General features: G+C 45.9%; 1 non-coding gene across 1 annotated transcript; it reads right to left on the minus strand.

Annotated features, from left to right (window-relative positions):
- Positions 1 to 19253: 19253 nt before the first annotated feature.
- Positions 19254 to 19326, minus strand: TRNAA-UGC. Its single transcript has one exon. It is a non-coding gene; the product is annotated as a tRNA-Ala (tRNA).
- Between the last annotated feature and the right edge of the window lie 2624 nt (positions 19327 to 21950).

Genomic DNA, 21950 nt, shown 5'->3' on the forward strand with positions numbered 1-21950 from the left:
TCCATTATTCCTCCCAACCCCCTCCCTCTCTCTACTCCCCACTCTCCCTTCCCCCACCCACCTGCAGCCCTCCCCCACAGGCAGGCACATCAATTCTCCCCTTGGCTATAAATCTCCGCCAAAAGCTCCCAAGGGCCCCCAAGCCCTCCAGGGCTCCGCTCCAAAGCGTGCAGCTCTGACTGCTGGCAGCTGAGAGTAATTGAGCAACGGGAAGCAGGTGTGAGGCTGGAGGTGGGGAGAGTTGGGGGCAGGGCTCACTGCTTCCAGCTGCTGCTGTGGCTTCTGCTACCCTCATCCCGGGGACTAGGACCCCTGGTGTTTGCCTCACACTGGACAAGACCCCAGAGTCAATATCCTCTACCACACACACACACACACACACACACACACACAGGGAAGACTACAGACAGAAGGTGATGGGTTAAATCTCAATGGCCTCAATATACAATTCCCTATCATTCAGTTCAGTCGCTCAGTCGTGTCCGACTCTTTGTTACCCCATGAACCACAGCACGCCAGGCCTCCCTGTCCATCACCAACTCCTGGAGTCCACCCAAACCCATGTCCATCGAGTCAGTGATGTCATCCAACCATCTCATCCTCTGTTGTCCCCTTCTCCTCCTGCCTTCAATCTTCCCCAGCATCAGGGTCTTTTCAAATGAGTCAGCTCTTCACACAGGTGGCCAAAGTGTTGGAGTTTCTGCTTCAGCATCAGTCCTTCCAATGAACACCCAGGACTGATCTCCTTTAGGATGGACTGGTTGGATCTCCTTGCAGTCCAAGGGACTCTCAAGAGTCTTCTCTAACACAGTTCAAAAGCATCCCTATCGTTACTGATGGTTTGTTCATCAGACACATGTCAACACTGAGGTCGAACTGTGTCCAGGTGCTGCCCTGGATGTGATCAGCAGAGCAGGATCCAGGCCCACCAGCTGGGAGTGTGGGGTCCGTGGTCAGGCAGCAGAGCCAAACAGCCAACCGTCCGCCTCTTCCAGGGCGGCTGGTCTGGTTGTTCATGTTGTGTACTGAACCAAGTATATAGTCCAGGGGCCAAAGGGGGTCAAATCCCCTTGCTGTCTCTTCTTGCCAGGAGACCATGCCTGTCTAGAAGAAGTAGTGCCATTTACGAGTTCACAGAGAGGGCTGTGGGCTGGAGCCATGTGGAATGGGCATTTTTTTGTGATTCTGCACAAATGCTCCAGACCAGTCTCAGCGCCTGATTTTTGCCGACTCAGACCCAGAGGTGCCACGTCAGCAGGCTGAGGTCAGCAGGTCTTGGAGGGTCAGGGAGGCCCAAGGCCTTCCCTGTGCAGCTCTCCAGCTTGCCAAGTGCTACAGGGCTGTTCCTGGCCCCGTGCATCTTTGAGCCTGACTCAAGAGCCCAAGCTGTCCTGAGCCTGGCCTGGGAGCAGCCCTCAACAGGATGGTGGTTTCTGTTCACTGCATCATTAGGAATGACCATGAATTTCTTCCTTTTTTACCCCGAAAGAGTCTGAGCCCTGAATTCTGGGTCCTACCTAGGACCATCTAACTTCTATACCCTAGCCCCGACCCTGAGGGGAGGGAAGGAGCACTAGGTAAGGAAGTTACAGGGCTGCTGCTTAACAGCTGTGTGTCCCTAGGGGAGTCACTTAACCTGTCTGTGTTGATCAGCTGTTGCTTCAATATCACCAGATAACAAACCAGCCCAAACTCAGCTACCACCATGTCCATGCCCACACTCTCAGGTCTATGGTGCGCTGTGGTTCGGCTGACCAGGCTGGGCTCATCAGGGCAGCTCTGCTGTAGGCTGAGGCTGGATTCAGGCCTGTGGCACCCATCACCATGTTCCCCTTTGAATTCCGGGAATTCATGGTCTTCTGGTGGCACACAGGAGGGTGGATGGGGCATCAGTGCCTCTTAACACTGGAATATGCCCAGAACCATATTCCAATGGCCACAGCGAGTCATGTGAACAGGTAGAACATCAGTGAGAGGGGAAATGGACTCCTCTGCCCACTCCCCAGTGTTTCAAGGTCATGGGCAAGAGGAGGAAGAACAGATCAGAAACACCCCAACTACTACACCCTCACAGCCGGACTTGGGCGTGTCTCACGTGTGACGGCGATCAAGACAGAAAGCGACCGGACGTGCAAAGAGGAGGAGGCACGTGGCAGCTTTCTGCTCCCGCTGCCACCCTCCTTTGCCTCTCCTCGAGTATCTTCATGTGGATATAAAATATGTCCAAGTGAAACCAAACTTCGTGTACCCTCAGTGGAGTAAGGGCTAAGGACCTCGTAGTACATGGAACAGTCATCCTCAAGTGTCAGAGCACCCATCTCTGCTCGCTTTCTGTCTTTCTCTCTTTATCCCCCCTGGTTTTTGGCTCTCCCATGTGGCATGCAGGATCTTAGTTCCCCAGTCAGGGATCGAACCCATGCCCCTGCAGTGGAAGCACAGAGTCTTAACCACTGGACCTCCAGGGAAGTCCCTGTTTCGTTTTGTTTGTTTGGGTTGGGCTACACCGCATGTGCGATCTCAGTTACCCACCTGGGATCGAACCCGTTCCCCCTACAGTGCAAGTGCAGTGGTTAAGCCACTGGACCTCCTGGGAAGTCCCTTTCTGTCTCTTCTCACTGTCTCCTTCTTCCCTGGTCTGCCTCCTAGAAACACCTGGCTTTCCTCTTCCAAACACATCTAAACTGAGACATGCAGAGAATGATCAAAGCAAGTCCATCCCCCAAAGGAGCCAGGTGGTATTTTATTTTTCGGCCCCTGATCTTTTAGGAAGTTGAAGTATTTCCTCCAAAGTTCCCTTAAGGAAGAGGAGGTGGAGTGAGAAGGGATGTTTCCTGAAGTCCCAGGCCTGGAGCCTCCCTCCCACCGGCAGCTAGGTTTGGGGTGGTTGTCGCCTGGCTGAGCAATCCCGGGGCAGGGGCCTCAGGGCCCAGCTGCTTCCTGTACAGACTTCAATCCTCCTATATTTAGTCCTGCTCTGCCTTCTTCCCTCAGAGGTGCCCTGGGCCCGTCACCAGCCTTCTCAGGATTCGGAGGTGTGATTGTGCTGGCTTCTTACAGGAATTCAGTAGAGCAAAAATGCTGCAAAGTGAGCTTCACTTCTGTGCTCTCTCTTCTCTTCCTCCTCCTCCTTCTGCTGTGGTGTGTGTGCGTATCCTCAGATCAGCAAACCCTGTCAGCTCTACCTTCAGAATTTATCCAGGATCTGACCACCTCCTATTGCCCCCAACACTGTTTTGTTTTGGTTTTTCTGCAGCCGCATCCCCAGTGCCTAGAACTGTGCCGGGTGTCTACTAGGGGTTCAATTAATGTTTATTGAATGAACGAATTAGTTGCTCGATTTTCTTCAGTGGTGCTCCCAGCACCTGTTTTACCATATCTGGTTGTTTCTAGGGCACAGGCTGCCCAGGTGGTGCAATGGTAAAGAATCCGCCTGCCAATGCAGGCGACGCAAGAGATGAGGGTTCAGTGCCTGAGTTGGGAAGGTCCCTTGAAGTAGAAAATGGCAGCTTGCTTCAGTATTTTTGCCTGGAGAATTGCATGGACAGAGGAGCCTGGCAGGCTACAGTCCATGGGGTTGCAAAGAGTCGGACATGACTATGCACACACAAGATCCAAACCTTGCTGGATGAGAAATATTACCGTCCTTTTCATGTTTGCCTTGGGGTGGGGGGGTTGGGAAGGAAGTGATTCAGCAGAAGAGGGGGCTGGATTCGAACCCAGGTCCCCTCCCAACCCCTACTAGGATCTCCTGCACTGGGACTTTTGCCTTTAGCTGCTGAAGAAGTAAAGAGCCCAGGCATTTCTAGGGCTCTGGGATGGAAGAAAGGTGGGTCAGAGGGTAAAGATGTCACAGGCAGGGATGGAGAAAGAGGCAGAGGTGTGAGGGTTGGGGGCAGGGAAACGTCATACTCATTCTTCATCTCTGGAATTTTTCCTTTGGAAGGATTGCTATTTACTACACACCATCTGTCTTACTCATTTAATACAGATGCCTTATCTGTGCCATTATTATTAGGGCCATAAATTTCACCTTATACATAGGGTGACATCTTTTCTCAGCTTAATATTTGTATTTCTTGTATCATGGAGATTTTCTCCAAGTATTGGTTTGCAGGATGGTGGACAAAGACTTGGAATGAGACAGACTGTAAAACTAGTACTGAATCTAACTGGCTATGGAACCTAAGGGGATATATTCTCTCTGAGCCTCAGTTCCTCATTCCACAGTTTCCTTTATTTTGTAACCATAACCTTCCTCCCTCCTTCAGAATGATCATTCCAATACATTCAGTACAGATGGCTTTACCGTACTGTCAGGAGGAAAGTCATCTTGTTTAACTATTAGTACTTCATACTATGTAGTGAATGACTGACAGTTTCTATGAACATTTGTATTTTGTGAAGAAGGTGCTCACTAGCACAGGGGAAATTTCATCTGGCAGATTTGGGAGCAGAGGGATAAAATGCACTGATGCCTTTGAGGGCCCTTGCTTTATAGATGAAGGCATCAAGGCTCAGAGAAGGGGAGCGTGGCTCCCTTTGCCACACAGGAAGTCAGGGATAGAGCTGGGCCTGGGACCTGGGATTCCTGATGCCCACATTGCATGGTACTCTTTCTGTGCATTGAAATGCAGAGGAGTTTGTCATGGGGTACAGGTTTGGGTCATATAAACAGTACATGTGTGGTGAATACAACATGAGAAGAACATATAATTCTTCCTCCAACAGTGACCCCTTAGCAAGTTCAGTCTTATTTCTTTTGTGAGCCATGACAATTTGAGTCTTATTCAACCCAAACCATGAGTCACTCCTCTTGGGAATAATGAGAAAATGAGTGAGCTGGGGTTTCCAAGAAGAGGAAGCCTGAAGGACTAGCAGCAGGAATAAGGGGATGGGATAAATTATATCCTTCATTACATGGAAGCTTCTGGAGGCAGGGAATAGACCTCTTTCCTGGCCCTGAGGAGAAGGAGAGGCTGGAAAAGTGTAAGAAAGTCAGATGGCTTGATCTGACAGGAAGTTATCAGGGGCAGAATCTGGGCTGTAAGCCCTAAGTACTGGGAAGATGGGAAGGAAAACTAATCAGCATAGCTGATATAAAAGCAACTCAGACTTTTTCCAGTTCAAGCTTCCAAGTCCGCCTATGACCTTGAGACCAGGATGGGTCCTAACATGCAAAGGAGGGTGTTTCAATTAAAACTGATTTTGGATGCATATAATGAATTCCAAAATAATGATGGCTTAAATGAAGTAGAAGCTTCTTTATGTACTTCAGGGCTGAGCATTCAGAGGTCTCAGAGGGGCCCACGGGCATCACTCAGTTCAGTTCAGTTCATTTCAGTTCAGTTCAGTTGCTCAGCTGTGTCCTACTCTTTGCGGCCCCATGGCCTGCAGCATGCCAGACCTCCCTATCCATCACCAACTCCCGGAGTTTACTAAAACTCATGTCCATTGAGTTGGTGATGCCATCCAACCATCTCATCCTTTGTCGTCCCCTTCTCCTCCCGCCTTCAATCTTTCCCAGCATCAGGGTTTTTTCAAATGAGTCAGTTCTTCCCATCAGGTGGCCACAGTATTGGAGTTTCAGCTTCAGTATCAGTCCTTCCAATGACTTTTCAGGACTGATTTCCTTTCAGATGGACTGGTTGTAGCTCCTTGCAGTCCAAGAGACTCTCAAGAGTCTTCTCCAACACCAGAGTTCAAAAGCATCAATCCTTCAGCACTCAGCTTTCTTTACAGTCCAACTCGCACATTCATACATGACTACAGGAAAAACCATAGCTTTGACTAGACAGACCTTTGTTGACAAAGTAATGTCTCTGCTTATTAATATGCTATCTAGGTTGATCATACTTTTCTTCCAAGGAGCAAGTGTCTTAATTTTGTGGCTGCAATCACCATCTGCAGTGATTTTGGAGCTCAAAAAAATAAAGTCTTAAAATGTTTCCATTGCTTCCCCATCTATTTGCCATGAAATGATGAGACCAGATGCCATGATCTTAGTTTTCTGAATGTTGAGTTTTAAGCCAACTTTTTCACTCTCCTCTTTCATGTTCATCAAGAGGCTCTTTAGCGCTTTTTCACTTTCTGCCATAAGGGTGGTGTCATCTGCATATCTGAGGTTATTGATATTTCTCTCGGCAATCTTGATTCCAGCTTGTGCTTCTTCCAGCCCAGCATTCATGATGTACTCTGCATATAAGTTAAATAAGCAAGGTGACAATATACAGCCTTGATGTACTCCTTTTCCTATTTGGAACCAGCCTGTTGTTCCATGTCCAGTTCTAACTGTTGTTCCTTGACCTGCATACAGGTTTCTCAAGAGGCAGGTCAGGTGGTCTGATACTCCCATCTCTTTCAGAATTTTCCAGTTTGTTGTGATCCACACAGTCAAAGGCTTTGGCATAGTCAATAAAGCAGAAGTAGAGGTTTTTCTGGAGCTCTCTTGCTTTTTTGATGATCCAACAGATGTTGGCAATTTGATCTCTGGTTCCTCTACCTTTTCTAAATCCAGCTTGAACATCTGGAAGTTCACGGTTCATGTAGTGTTGAAGCCTGGCTTGGAGAATTTTGAGCATTACTTTACTAGCGTATGAGATGAGTGCAATTGTGCAGTAGTTTGAACATTCTTTGGCATTGCCTTTCTTTGGGATTGGAATGAAAACTGACCTTTTCCAGCCTGTGGCCACTACTGAATTTTCCAAATTTGCTGGCATATTGAGTGCAGCACTTTCACAGCATCATCTTTTAGGATTTGAAATAGCTCCATTGGAATTCCATCACCTCCACTAGCTTTTCTTGTAGTGATGCTTCTGAAGGCCCACTTGACTTCACATTCCAGGATGTCTGGCTCTAGGTGAGTGATCACACCGTCGTGATTATCTGGGTCATGAAGATCTTTTTTGTATAGTTCTTCTGTATATTCTTGCCATCTCTTCTTAATACCTTCTGCTTCTGTTAGGTCCATACCATTTCTGTCCTTTATTGTGCCCATCTTTGCATGAAATGTTCCCTTGGTATCTCTTAATTTTCTTGAAGAGATCTCTAGTCTTTCCCATTCTATTGCTTTCCTCTATTTCTTTGCATTGATCACTGAGGAAGGCTTTCTTATCTCTTCTTGCTATTCTTTGGAACTCTGCATTCAGGTGGGTATATCTTTCCTTTTCTCCTTTGCCCTTAGCTTTTCTTCTTTTCTCAGTTATCTGTAAAGCTTCCTCAGACAACCATTTTGCCTTTTTGTATTTCTTTTTCTTGGGGATGGTCTTGGTCACTGCCTCCTGTACAATGTCAGGAACCTCTGTCCATAGTTCTTCAGGCATTCTGTCAATCAGATCTAATCCCTTGAATCTATTTATCAGTTCCACTGTATAATCATAAGGGATTTGATTTAGGTCATACCTGAATGGTCTACATGCTCCTTCTTTATTTTCTAACATTTCAGATCAAAACTTCCATTCTCAAAGTCCCCTCATGATCTGAGATGGTTGCTGTAGTGTCAGCCATTAAGTCCAAGTTCCAGGAAGCAGAAGATAGGTTATCATTGGGCTTTCCCGGTGACTCAGTGCTAAAGAATCCGCCTGCCAATGCAGTAGACATGGGTTCCATCCCTGACCTGGGAAGATCCCACATACTTCAGAGCAACTAAGCCTGTGCACCACAACTACTGAGCCATGACTACTGAGCCCATGCCCTAGAGCCTGTGCTCAGCAATAAGAGAAGCCATCACCATGAGAAGCCCATGCGCTGCAACTACAAAGACCCAGCATAGCCAAAATCAAAAAAGAAAATATGTTATTTTTGGTTGTGGAGTAGTAGGAGAAGTGACTCCCTAAGGAGCCCTTTAGGTGTCTTCTGCTGATATTGTCTGAAGTGCAGATACTGTCTGAAGTGCAGAACATAGTCACATGACCATAATTGGCTGGAAAGGAAACTGGGAGTACAGTCTGTTATTGGATACCTGGCAACCCCAAACAAAACTAGTGTCCCATTATAAAAAACAAGTGGCAAATGATCAGGGGATTGGCCTCTATGGTCTCAGCCTCAGGTAGCATGAGCTCTTCCTAGGTGTCGAGCATTTGGATACAAAGTCACATACACCTGGTGTGGCCTCACCATTCACGCTGTCAGCAACAAAACAGAGCAAATTCATTGGCGTCTTAATGGAAATGTAAGGAAGAAAGAACCTAAAGAATTTCTGTGGAACAAGGGGACAAAATGCTCTATCCACCCCCTTGATGTTTGACCCATGTTTTCTGTATATCATGTATTTCCTCACCATCCTCTTTATTCTCAGAGAACTCTGTATTGGCTCTTCATTGGTTCACCCACAACCTTTTAGCTCTGTGAAGCCTCGAAATCTTCTACCACCGGTCTTCTCTGCTGGACCACTTTTAGGAGCCTGACCTTTTGAGGTGAAGAGGGACCCCTGTGTCTGCTCTGATCCAAGACATAGACCGCTCTCCTTTAAAACCTAAGGCTTTGGCCAGGTTGTTCCGTAGGATTAGCCCATCTCTTACTAAGTCAAGCCCTACCTTTTTTCTGAGCCGCTTGAATCTCGTCAGCCTCCTCTAGCATCACATTTCTCACTGGGACATTTGAGTTGCCCTCTCACACTGTTGTATTGTAAGGTCAAGAGTTTTGTCTATATTGAAATCCCAAAGACCCAGAACGCTTGAGGCACTCTGGTTCTAGTCAAAAGACAGCCTGTTTCCTCAAAAAGTTAAAAATAGAACCATCACAGGATCCTGCAATCCTGCTCCCAGGTATACAGCCAAAAGAACTGAATCACAGCTCAAAGAGAAACCTGCACTCCCTGTCCATGTACCATCATTCGCAGTAGCTGAGACGGGGAAGCAGCCCAGGTGTCCATCAGCGGGTGAGTGGGTAAGAAAATGCAGTCTGTTCATGCAACAGAATATGATTTAGCCTCAAGAGGAAGGACATTCTGGCACATTCTACAATGTGGATGAATCTTGAGGACATTATGCTCAGTGAAATAAACCAGTCACAAAAGCACAAATACCAAAAAAAAAAAAAAAATAAGCACAGATACTGTGTATTTTATACCACTTATACATTGCTGTTGTTGTTTATAGTCTCTAAGTCATGTTCGACTCTTTGTAACCCCATGGACCGTACCCTCCAGGCTCCTCTGGCCATGAGATTCTCCGGGCAAGAATACTGAAGTGGGTTGCCATTGCTTTCTCAAGGGCATATTCCTGACCCATGGATCAAACCTGAATCTCCTGCATTGGCAGGCGGATTTTTTTTACCACTGAGCCACATGGGAAGCTCACCACTTATATGGGATTATCTAATGGAGACAAATTCATGGAGACAGGAAGTAGAATGGTCATTGCCAGGGTTGGGGCAGGGGCATGATTGTTCATTGGGTGTAGAGTTTCAGTTTTGCAAGTTGAAAAAGTTCTAGAGAGTTATTGCACAGCAGTATGCATATCTATAAATGGTTGAGATGGTCAGTTTTATTACTGTGTTTTTTTATCACACGCACATACAAAGAGTTGTAGGTTCAGGAAGATAAAGTGAAAAAAAAGCATGATTGATTAAAAAAAATTTTTTTTTTTGAACTACAGTTGATTTACAGTATTGTGTTAATTTCTGCTACACAACAATGTGGTTCAGTTATACATATATGTGGTCTTTTTCACATTCTTTTCTCTTATGGTTTATGGCAGGATATCGAGTACAGTTTCCTGTGCTAAACAGTAGGACCTTGTTGCTTAGCCATCCTATATATAATAGTTTACATCTGCTAACCCCAAACTCTAATCCTTCCCTCCCCCTTGGCAACCGTAAGTCTGTTCTCTGTATTTGTAAGTCTGCTTCTGTTCATAGACATGTTCATTTATGTCATGTTTTATATTCCACATATAAGTGATATCACATGATATCTGTCTTTTTCTGACTTAACTCGTTCAGTATGATAATCTCTAGTTGCATCCATTTGCTGCAAATGGGTTGTTTCATTATTTATGGCTGAGTAATATTTCATTGAGGGGCTTCCCTAGTGGCTCAGAGGATAAAATATTTCATTGAGGAGGGCATGGCAATCCACTCCAGTATTCTTGCCTGGAGAATCCCATGGACAGAGGAGCCTAGCTGGCTACAAGAGTTAGACACGACTGAAGTGACCTGGCGATATTCCATTGCACTTCTTCTTCATCCATTCATCTGCTGATGAACATTCAGCCTGCTTCCATGTCTTGGCTGTCTTTAATTGTGCTGCAGTGAACTTTGAGGTGTGTGTATGCTTTCGAATTATATTTTTCTCTAGATATGTGTCCAGGAGTGGGATTGCTGGATCACATATGGCAACTCTATTTCAGTTTTTTGAGGAACCTCCACACTGTTTTTCATAGTGGTTGTATCAATTTACATTCTCCATACCCTCTCCAGCATTTATCTGTAGACCTTTTAATGATGGCCATTCTGCATGGTGTGAAGTGATACCTCATTGTAGTTTTGATTTGCATTTCTCTGATAATTAAGCATGCATTGCTTTCAAGATGGAGAGAAAAGAAAAAAAGAGTTAGTGCTCAGTCAGCATCTATCCTTTCCTGAGCTTTGGGCTGAGCACTTCATTGCACTCCTGGTCCTGTCAACTTGAAGCAGCAGTCACTGCTTCCGTAATTTTAGAGATAGTTCATGTATTCTCTCATTCCAGCAATTCTTATCGCTCATCTCTTATGTGCCAGGCATGCTCCTTGGTGTGGGACATTCAGCTATGAATGAGTCAGAGGGGGAGAGAAAGGCTATACCCACACTCATACGTGGTGTGAGTTCAAGTCATGATTGATGAAGAGGATGAAGAGGGAGAAAAAGGGATAAAAATGAGGAAGGTGCTCCTATACCTACAGCGGTGTCATCCCAAGATGCTCAGAGCAGTTGACGTTTTGAGTGGAAGATTCCTTGAAGAAGGAATGCAGGAGAGAGGTGAAGTAGCATGTCCTAGAGAACCCAGCTAATAAAAGACAGGTCTGAGATTTAACTTCATTTTGAAAAACATTTTACTATGAAAGAATTCAAACATTTACAAAACAAACAGAATAATAGAAGGAACCCCCATGTAGATGTCACTCAGTTTCAAAAATTAGCAATTCAAGACCAATCTTGTTTTCATCTGTATACCCCGCCCCCTGGCTTCCCCCCACACATATTATTTTGAAGTAAAACTAGACAACTTTTCACTTAATTCAAAGATATTTTTGTAACCATCACCACACCATCACCATACCTCAAACAATTCCTTTTTAATCAAATATCCAATCAGTGTACAAGTTTCTAATTATCTTATACATATATATTAAATTTTTTTTGCAGTTTTTTGAGTCAAGATCTAAATAAAGTCATCACACTGTGATTGACTGATGCCTTTTTTGGTAATAAAATATACGTAATACAAATTTTACTGTTTTAACCAACATGTACGTTCATATTGTTATGCAGTCATCACCACTATCCATCTCTCCAGAACATCTTCATCTTCCAAACGGAAGCTCCGTCCCTGTTCAACAACTCACCCCAGCCCCTGGAGACCACCATTCTACTTTCTGTCTGTGAGTCTGACTACGCTAAGTACCTTGTTTAAGCGGAATTGTACAGTGTTTGTGCCCTTGTGATGACTGGCTTATCTCACTCAGGGTACTGTCCTCAAGTTCACGGCTGGAGGTAACACAGTACAGCTACTGAATTCATCTCACAAGCCGGGTCCAGGCAGGAAAGAGGAGATACTCCCAAAAGGGGTGACTGAAGAGGGTGTACTCGGTGTCGGGACAGTGGGGGTGAGGGGACAGAGGACGGCAAGAAGGGAAGTAGGGCCTGGAGGGGCCTCTGCTGCTCCCGAGGCTGCAGGGAGCCAGGCTGTGGTGGAGACCCTCAGCCACTGTGGACATGCTCCCAAGGGGGTGCAGAATAAATTCTGAAACCTTCTCTCCTGCCTCCCTCCTGACCCCTCCTCCTGCCTCTCATTGACTGAACCAAACTGGAAGCCAGAAATCAAGCTGGAGGTCATGTTTAGGGGTCAGCCTTCTGGGTTCCAGAAAATGGATAACGCTGGTGGCTGGGAGGACAGCAGAGGCTCGGCTGGCCCCGCCGGTCGGCGCCCAGCACAGAGCAGATGGCTGTCACCGTTTAGTGTCCAGGTCGTGTCTGACTCTTGGCGACCCCGTGGACTGTAGCCCGCCATGCTCCTCTGTCCATGGGATTTCCCAGGCATGAATACTGGAGTGGTTGCCTTTTCCTTCTCCGGGGATCTGCCCAATCTAGAGATCAAACCCACATCTCCTGCACTGGCAGGCGGATTCTTAACCACTAGTGCCACCAGGGAAGTGGAGACAAATTAGAGTCTGTCCCTCGATCAATGAACAGGAGATGCTGAAATGGAGAGAAAGAGACTTCATGAGGGTCAGGAGGCTGGGCAAACCGTGAGCTGTGTCTCCTTGAGTGGAACTCTAAAGCACTCCCAGATCTTGTTTGCGGGGGGGCCCCTCAGTGAATCACTGATGCACGGATGCTCGGAACTCACGTCCATGGATACAATGTAGGGCTTTCCCTCTCCTGGAACTCCAGTGGGCTCTTCAGTTCGGGGGAAGATGACTTGGAGGAAAATGAAGTGAACCCCCGAGGTCTGGCCTTAGCAAGACCTGCAACCAGCAGCTGCTCAGCCCCTGGGGAATCTGTGTGCCAAGCTGAATCAGGAACAACCCCTGAAGGAAGATTGATTAAGATGTCACGCCTTCCCAGGCTGTCTAAATCAGAATGCTGCTGACTAAGGGAAACCTCCTCTCTCTGCCTCGGCTCCCCTAATGCAGTGGGGGATGGGGCTTCCAGGACCCGACTAGATTACCTGCTTTGCTGGAAGAGCTGTAGAATCCTCAGCCCGATGCACCTCCCTGTGCAGATCAAGTGATGGAGCCCCGTATCTTTTACCAAGATTTATTTTAGAAATTCAAGGACAGGCTGTGGGCCTGGAGGCACCTGAGGTTTTCACTGGCTTAGGTTCTTGGACCCTTTATCAATAGAAATTGATAAGATGAGAAATTTAGGCTTTGTTGGGGCCCCTGTTGCAGCAAGAGGGACAAAAACAAGGGACAGTTGCCCTTGCTCGCTCTCCAAGCTGTGGGGCAAGCTGGCTCCTTAAATGCGTGAGGGTGCGGACGGGTCCAGGGGTCCTATCCATTTCTTATCCACCATGCTGTTGGTGCTGTCTCAGTCCATCCAGGCTGCTAAAATAAAATCCCATAAGCTGGGGGCTTATGACCAACACGCATTTATTTCTCACAGCTCTGGGACTCTGAAATCAGGGTGCCAGCATGGTTTGGTTTGGATTGAGGGGGCTCCACTTCTGGAATTCAGACAGCTCTCTGTGTCCTCACATGGCAGAAGGGAACTCTAGTAGAATCCTTTAACAAGGGCACTAATCCTATTCGTGAAGGCTCTACCCTCATGATCTAAGTACCTTTCAACGGCTCCACTTCCTAATACCATCATATTCAGCATTAGAATTTCAATGTATGAAATTGGGGAGGGGGACACAAATATTCAGACCACAGCAAGGCTGCGTGATTGCTTCTAGCATTTTCCACCTCTCGTTTCTGGATGGGACTTCACAATTTGCAAAGTATTTCCTTGTTCGTGCTCTTGTTTGAGTCTCCCAATGACCATACTAGGGATAAAGAAGAGGATACCCATATTATAGATTGGGAAACTGAGGCTTGGTGATGTTTTTATGAATCTGCCCAAGGTCACACAGCTGTGGTGAAGGGCAGAGGGTGGCTTTAATCTTCTTGCCCCCCATGGAATGGAAAAAATACCACATATCTCATACCTCCCGGGCACACCAGATGCTACCTGCTGCTGCTGCTGCTAAGTCGCTTCAGTTGTGTCCAACTCTGTGCGACCCCATGGACTGCAGCCCACTAGGCTTCTCTGTCCCTGGGATTCTCCAGGCAAGAATACTGGAGTGGGTTGCCATTTCCTTCTCCAGTGCAGGAAAGTGAAAAGTGAAAATGAAGTCGCTCAGTCGTGTCCAACTCTTAGCGACCCCATGGACTGCAGCCTACCAGGCTCTTCCGTCCATGGGATTTTCCAGGCAAGAGTACTGGAGTGGGGTGCCATTGCCTTCTCCAAGATTCTACCTACTGGTGCCTAAACATCAACCCAGAGGTGCACCCCCAGTTAAATTCAAAAGTTAAATATAGGGATCAAAATGTGAACCCCTGGGAAAATTTGGAGGCTTATCTTCAGAATGAATGTAAAGAAACAACATCATGAAGATGTCGTTTGGTTCTATTGCATTCATAACAATTTTCGGGAAGATACAATCACTTTAGAAGAAGCCTACTATGGGTGCTTCATGGAACACTATAAATAGCTGTTGCTACTAAGAAGAAAGAGGCTAAACATGTATTGAGTATCTATTCTGTGTCAGTTTAGAAACTTTCCAGATAGTGCCTGAAAATCCAGGGTAATATAATATCCTTATAAATATGCCCAGTGCCTAACCAAGCCTGGAATAGTAGCTACTAGGAAATGTTTTAAATAACGTTTTAAAAAACGTTTTCCTGCTCCTAAAAATTAGTATGTATTTATTTGAGTAAATTTGGAAAACACACACACACACACCACACGGAATCCCACCATTAGAGATGCTCACTTTCAACATTTGACGATCATCCTTACGCAGCAGACGTTTTTCAACTTGAGATCATACTGTGGGTATCATGTGTCCTAGTATCTCCCATCTAACCTGACGCTGTCATCCTTTCAGTTTACAGAGGCAGGAGAGCATGTTGGTTAACATAGTGGATTCTGAAACTAGCCTCTTAGGCCACTTACTGTGTTGTTGGTGTTCAGTCACTTGGTCCTGTCTGACTCTTTGCGACCCCATGGACTGCAGCACACCAGGCTTCCCTGTCCTTCACTATCTCTCAGAGTTTGCTCAAACCCGAGTCCATCAGGTTGGTGATGCCATCCAATCATCTCATCCTCTGTCATCTCCTTCTCTTCCCGCCTTCAATCTTTCCCAGCATCAGGGTCTTTTCCAATGAGTCAGCTCTTTACATCAGGTGGCCAAAGTATTGAAACTTTAGCTTCAGCGTCAGTCCTTCCAGTGAATATTCAGGAGTGATTTCCTTTAGGATTGACGGGTTTGATCTCCTTGCAGTCCAAGGGACTTTCAAGAGTCTTCTCCAGCAGCACAGGCCACTAACTAGCTGCGGGTAAACTGTACTTAACCCCTCTGTGCCTCTGTTGTCTCAAATGGAACGTGGCAGCACAGCATCTGTCTTATATTCATTACTTGTAGGAAGAAATGAATCGATTATGTAACATACTTGGGCAGAGCCTGGCATATAGCAAGTCTTCACTAAATATTTGATAGTATCAGCATTTTTGGTAAAATTATAAGTCCCACCAGCTACTAACTTTATGCTGGGCATTTTTCAAGGCCTTTCATACGTGTTGCTACATTTCATTTGTGTAACGATGTCAAGAAATTGGTTTTGTCTCCCATTTTGCAGATGTTTAAACTGAGACTTGTCATTGTCCAAGTTGTATGTATGGTGATGAGCACAGGCGAGATTCCTGAGGGTCCCTTTGTGGATTCCTGTGATTCCCCTTTGGGTCCAATCAAACCCTCAAGCCCCTGGTCTCTTCTCGGATCACTCTGCCCCTGATCTTAAGTCTGCGGAAAGCAGAGAGGTGCAATAGTAGCTATTATTGATTAGTCTGGCCTTGATCGTTGCTGCTTCTCGGGGCAGTGTGTGCATAAAAGGAACCCTTCAGTCTATTTGTAACCCACCATACACTGCGCCGGGCTTCCCCTGTGGCTCAGCTGGTAAAGAATCCGCCTGCAGGGGGAAGGCGCCAAGATGGCGGAGGAGTAGGACGGGGAAAACACTTTCTCCCCCACAAATTCATCAAAAGAGCATTTAAACGTCGAGTAAATTCCACAAAACAACTTCTGAATGCCGGCAGAGGACATCAGGCACCCAGAAAAGCAACCCAACTCCTCGAAAGGAGGTAGGAAAAAATATTAAAGACAATAAAAGAGACAAAAGAGGGAGGGACGGAGTTCTGTCCCGGGAAGGGAGTCTTAAAAAGAGAGAAGTTTCCAAACACCAGGAAACCTTCTCACTGCCGAATCCGTGCCGAGCTTTGGAAGCACAGAGGACAACATAACAGGGAGAAAAAATAAATAAACAATTAAAACTCGCAGATTGCGAGCCCTACGGTAACTCCTCCAGCGGAGAAGCAGCGCAGACGCCTACATCCGCCATTAGCAAGCGGGGGCTGGGCAGGGAGGCGCGGCGCGGGCTGCATCGCTGAGAGTAAGAATCTGGCCTGAATACCCTGAGCACTATCTGAGCGAAATAATTTGGGCTAGCAAACCAGACTGTGGGATATATACCATGCGAAAAGCCAGCCCTAACCTAAGACACTGCCAGCCCGCGCACGGAACAAAGGACTAAACAGAGGTAGCCGGCTGCAAACCTTCTCCCTCCAGTGACAGGCAGCCAGAGCCGGAAGGGGGCAATCGCAGCCCCAGAGAGACATTATCTATAAAACTGGCTTCTTTGCTAACTAAAACTTATTGGGGGTCTGGACGGTCAACATCTGCCTGAGAAGGTGCGCCGGTTTTACACCCAGATAACCAAGTGGCGGGGAGGCGATAAGTCGCAGCATTGGCGCTCGCCAAACACCTCATCACCTGAGCTGCTCGGACCTGGGAAGAGCACAAAACGCAGCCCCAACTGAGTCTGCGCCTCTGAGGACTACCTGAGTGCCTGAACCTGAGCGGCTTGGACCTGGGAGGTGTATGCAACCCAGGGCCAGCCTTGGATTGTTCCCGGCGGAACAACCTAGAGCCTGAGCAGTGTGGGCAGGGAGGCTACACGTGCCGTGAGCGGGGCCAGACCCAGTGTGGCTGAGGCACTGCGAGCGCACGCCAGTGTCATTTATTTGCAGCATCCCTCCCTCCCTCCCCATAGCGCGACTGAACAAAGAGAAGAAATACAGCTCCACCCACCAGAACACTGACACAAGCTTCCCTAACCAGGAAACCTTGACAAGCCACCTCTACATACCTACACACAGCGAGGAAACGCCACAATAAAGAGAACTCCACTAACTGCCAGAATACAGAAAGGACTCCCAAACTCAGCAATTTAAACAAGATGAAGAGACAGAGGAATACCCAGCAGATAAAGGAACAGGATAAATGCCCACCAAACCAAACAAAAGAGGAAGAGATAGGGAATCTACCTGATAAAGAATTCCAAATAATGATAGTGAAATTGATCCAAAATCTTGAAATTAAAATGGAATCACAGATAAATAGCCTGGAGACAAGGATTGAGAAGATGCAAGAAAGGTTTAACAAGGACCTAGAAGAAATAAAAAAGAGTCAATATATAATGAATAATGCAATAAATGAAATTAAAAACACTCTGGAGCCAACAAATAGTAGAATAACAGAGGCAGAAGATAGGATTAGTGAATTAGAAGATAGAATGGTAGAAATAAATGAATCAGAGAGGATAAAAGAAAAACGAATTAAAAGAAATGAGGACAATCTCAGAGACCTCCAGGACAATATTAAACGCTACAACATTCGAATCATAGGGGTTCCAGATGAAGAAGACAAAAAGAAAGACCATGAGAAAATACTTGAGGAGATAATAGTTGAAAACTTCCCTAAAATGGGGAAGGAAATAATCACCCAAGTCCAAGAAACCCAGAGAGTCCCAAACAGGATAAACCCAAGGAGAAACACCCCAAGACACATATTAATCAAATTAACAAAGATCAAACACAAAGAACAAATATTAAAAGCAGCAAGGGAAAAACAACAAATAACACACAAGGGAATTCCCATAAGGATAACAGCTGATCTTTCAATAGAAACTCTTCAAGCCAGGAGGGAATGGCAAGACATACTTAAAATGATGAAAGAAAATAACCTACAGCCCAGATTATTGTACCCAGCAAGGATCTCATTCAAGTATGAAGGAGAAATCAAAAGCTTTTCAGACAAGCAAAAGCTGAGAGAATTCTGCACCACCAAACCAGCTCTCCAACAAATACTAAAGGATATTCTCTAGACAGGAAACACAAAAATGGTGTATAAACTCGAACCCAAAACAATAAAGTAAATGGCAACGGGATCATACTTATTAGTAATTACCTTAAACGTAAATGGGTTGAATGCCCCAACCAAAAGACAAAGACTGGCTGAATGGATACAAAAACAAGACCCCTACATATGTTGTCTACATGAGACCCACCTCAAAACAGGGGACACATACAGATTGAAAGTGAAGGGCTGGAAAAAGATTTTCCATGCAAATTGGGACCAAAAGAAAGCAGGAGTCACAATACTCGTATCAGATAAATTAGACTTTAAAACAAAGGCTGTGAAAAGAGACAAAGAAGGTCACTACATAATGAACAAAGGATCAATCCAAGAAGAAGATATAACAATTATAAATATATATGCACCCAACATGGGAGCACCGCAGTATGTAAGACAAATCCTAACAAGTATGAAAGGAGAAATTAACAATAACACAATAATAGTGGGAGACTTTAATACCCCACTCACACTTATGGATAGATCAACTAAACAGAAAATTAACAAGGAAAAAAAAAAAAAACATGTATCTATAAAGCTCACTAAAGCAAAGCACAGTAAAATGAGGTATGGCAATAAAAGGCGTTAAATTTATCAAATAAAAAAAAATAAAGTGCTGAAAAATTAAAGCTGTCAAAAAATAAATAAAAATAAAAATAAAATACCCAGTTATTGAATGAAAAAAAAAAAAAAAGAATCCGCCTGCAACGCGGGAAACGTGGGTTTGATCCCTGGGTTGGGAAGATCCCCTGGAGAAGAGTAAGGCTACCCACTCCAGTATTCTGGCCTGGAGAATTCCATGGACAGTATAGTCCATGGGGTTGCAAAGAGTTGGACACGACTGGGCGACTTTTGCTTTCACTTTCACTACCTGCCCCACCATTATTTGAAACCAGGTGCTACCTCTCCTGCAGTTTCCTTAAGCAACTGACTGGGATTCCCCCTGCCAGCCCCTTCCCCAGTGCCTGGCAGATGCTCAGCGCTCCATAAATGCACACACAATTTAGCTGAAAGCAAGTCCTTTTTTAAAAAAATAGTTTTTAAAACAATCTGTTATTTATTTATATTTTTTGGCCATGCTGTGTGGCTTGCAGGATCTTTGTTCCCTGACCAGGGATCGAACCCAGGCCCCCTGCAGTGCAAGTGCAGAATCCTAACCACTGGACTGCCAGGGAATTCCCCAAGCAAGTCTTAAAAATAAACATCAGTGAACAGGAGATTCTTGGGATTGAAACTAAGACATTAGAAGGACAAAGATGGGAAATGGAGTCTTTAGTTTGGAGAAGACTTGGAGGACATCCTTCCCAAGGAGCTGTGGGTAGAAGAAGGTCTCAGGGTGAACTGGGGAAAGCCTAAGTCTGAGGTTGGTCCGACCTGGGTCCCACCCCCTAGGTGACCTTGTGTGAGTGTCCTTTTTCCCTTCAGCTCCTTCTGTAAGAGAGGGGAAGTGATGTCTACCCAGTGAGGCTGCTGTGAAAACCCCCATGAGAGAATGTGCTCAGAGTGGTTGTATGTGCTGTGCACGTGTTTAAACTCTTAGCGATCTGATCTACTGTGTTCTAGAAACTGGTATCTTTAATTTCTAGAACCGTATCAGACACACAACATGTGTGATGCATGTTATTGCCTAAATGAATCCTCAGTGAACAAATTTGAGTTCTTCCTTCCATGCCATTCTGAGTATATTGGTCCCAGAGGGAAGTTACATGGGATAGGGAGGAAATGGGGTGGGTGAGAGGATTACAAGGTAAGAGAGAAGTGGTCTGGGCAGAGACAGAGGATGTGGGAACTGGGGCCGGCACACCAGAGTCTCTGCTCCTCTATCTGCTGAATAGGCAGCCTTACCTAAGGTAAGGCTCAGGTCTTGGGGCCTCAGGTCTTGGGGCCTCAGTTTCCGCATTAGCAATGATCATCCTTAACTCATTGGGTTGTTAGAATTATAAGAATTTAGTAAAATACTTAGAGCCTAGCATAGAGGAAGCACCTAGTTAATGTAAATCACCATGAGAACCCTTAATAATTGGCAGAAGGAAGGTTTATTAGATATTGTTGATCTTGCTGATTAAAACCTTTCCTATTTCATTTATTCACTTATATGGGTGAGGTTTGGACTGGCTCTACAGTTTTTTGGCTGACTTCTCGATTGGGGAGATCAGACAGTTTGGGGATAGGTAGTCTAAGATGACGGCCTCGCTTCTGGTGGTTGGGACCAGTCAGCAGTAGGCTGGTCTGTTCAGCTAGGATGCTCATCCCTGCTCCACGTGGCCTCTTATCCTCCAGGAGGCTAGCTCAGGCTTCTGTACTTGGTGGTCTCAAGGCAGCATTCCAAAAGAGAGGTAGCAAATCAACTATACTCCATATAAAATAAAGACTAAAGCAAATGAACAGCTAAAAGAGAGAACAAGAGAGCAGGTGCTTCAAGGTCTCCTGAGGCCAGAACACCCACAATGATCACGACTGCCCCTCTCTGTTCATCTAACGTGTGACAAGGTAGGGAAGTCATACTGCAAATGCGTGTGTACATAGAAGAAGGAGGAGCTCTTTCGACCAGCTCTGCAAACAGTCTTCCACAGAAGCAGCTAACGTTTTTGAGGCTCTGGTAACTTGCCAAGCACATTGGCTTCCATAACTGTTGTCCACGCAGCAAAATTAGCTTCCTGATGAGGTGAGAACTTCACTATATTAGGAATATTCAAGCCACATCTGCAGATCCCTTAAAATGACTGAGATGGTGGGATTCAGCCTGCAGGCTAGGGGCTGGGAGGAGGGCACTAGGGTGCTTTCTATCAGTGAGAAATGCAGGATTCGAAAAAAATGCAAAATAGCCAACTGAATTACAGATGAGAGTTAGGATTTCTTTTGAGGGATCAGATGGTTAGATAGCATCACCGACTCAATGGACATGAATTTGAGCAAACTCTGGGAGCTAGTAAGGCTGGAGTGCTACAGTCCATGGGGTCGCAAAGAGTCGGACACGACTGAGCAATTCAACAACAACAAGGACAAAGTCAAAGTCATGTTGATTTTATTGAAGAGAAGCATGTTAATACTAGCAGAGGTGTGTGGTTTTCCCCAGTCACTAAGCAAGAGAGGGCTGCATGATTTTTGAGGGGCCTGAGTTGATGGGAGGGAATAGAATGACCTAGCCCTAATCTGTCTTGTGGGAGTTCTTGGTGAGGTCACTTTTTGAGGCCCTAATGACATACTGGGTGGTATGGACACAGCACTTCTTTCATAGGCTCATTGCTCTTGTCTCTGGATATTTGAAGCCAGGAAGTTTGGAATTTAAAAATGAGATGCAGTCCTGGGTAGGATGGAGTTGTTAGCAGCTCCTAGAGATATTAAACAATTACTCCTGCCAAGAACAATGAGAAAGCCTGTTTTGTATGAAATACAAAAATTATCCATTTAAATCCTCAGGGAGCAGCTGAATCAGTGAGGACTGGAGGGAGACAAGTTCTGGGGAGGGGAGAACTGTGGAGAGCCAGCTGCTGCTTTTCCTCTGGGTCTTTTGCAACCTGGGGGCAAGACCATGAGTCCAGGTCTGGTCCAGTGGATGCTGCTGCTGGGGACAGAGAGATGCCCACCCATGGGACCAAAGAGACAAGTTAGAGGTGGGGGTGCGGGAGTCAAGTGCCTGCTTCATTTTCTCCTCTGGACATTTGCCAGATTCTAAAGCTGGGGCAGATGGGGAGTAGATAAACCAGTAAGAAAGCCTTTGAACAGTACAGCAAGTTTTCCGAAGTCTGGAGGCTGAGAAGAAAAGGATTCCTATTCAGGCTCTGCCAGGGAAAGGACC

This window comes from Bos indicus x Bos taurus, chromosome 6 (assembly GCF_003369695.1).
Source record: "Bos indicus x Bos taurus breed Angus x Brahman F1 hybrid chromosome 6, Bos_hybrid_MaternalHap_v2.0, whole genome shotgun sequence".
Taxonomy (NCBI): domain Eukaryota; kingdom Metazoa; phylum Chordata; class Mammalia; order Artiodactyla; family Bovidae; genus Bos; species Bos indicus x Bos taurus.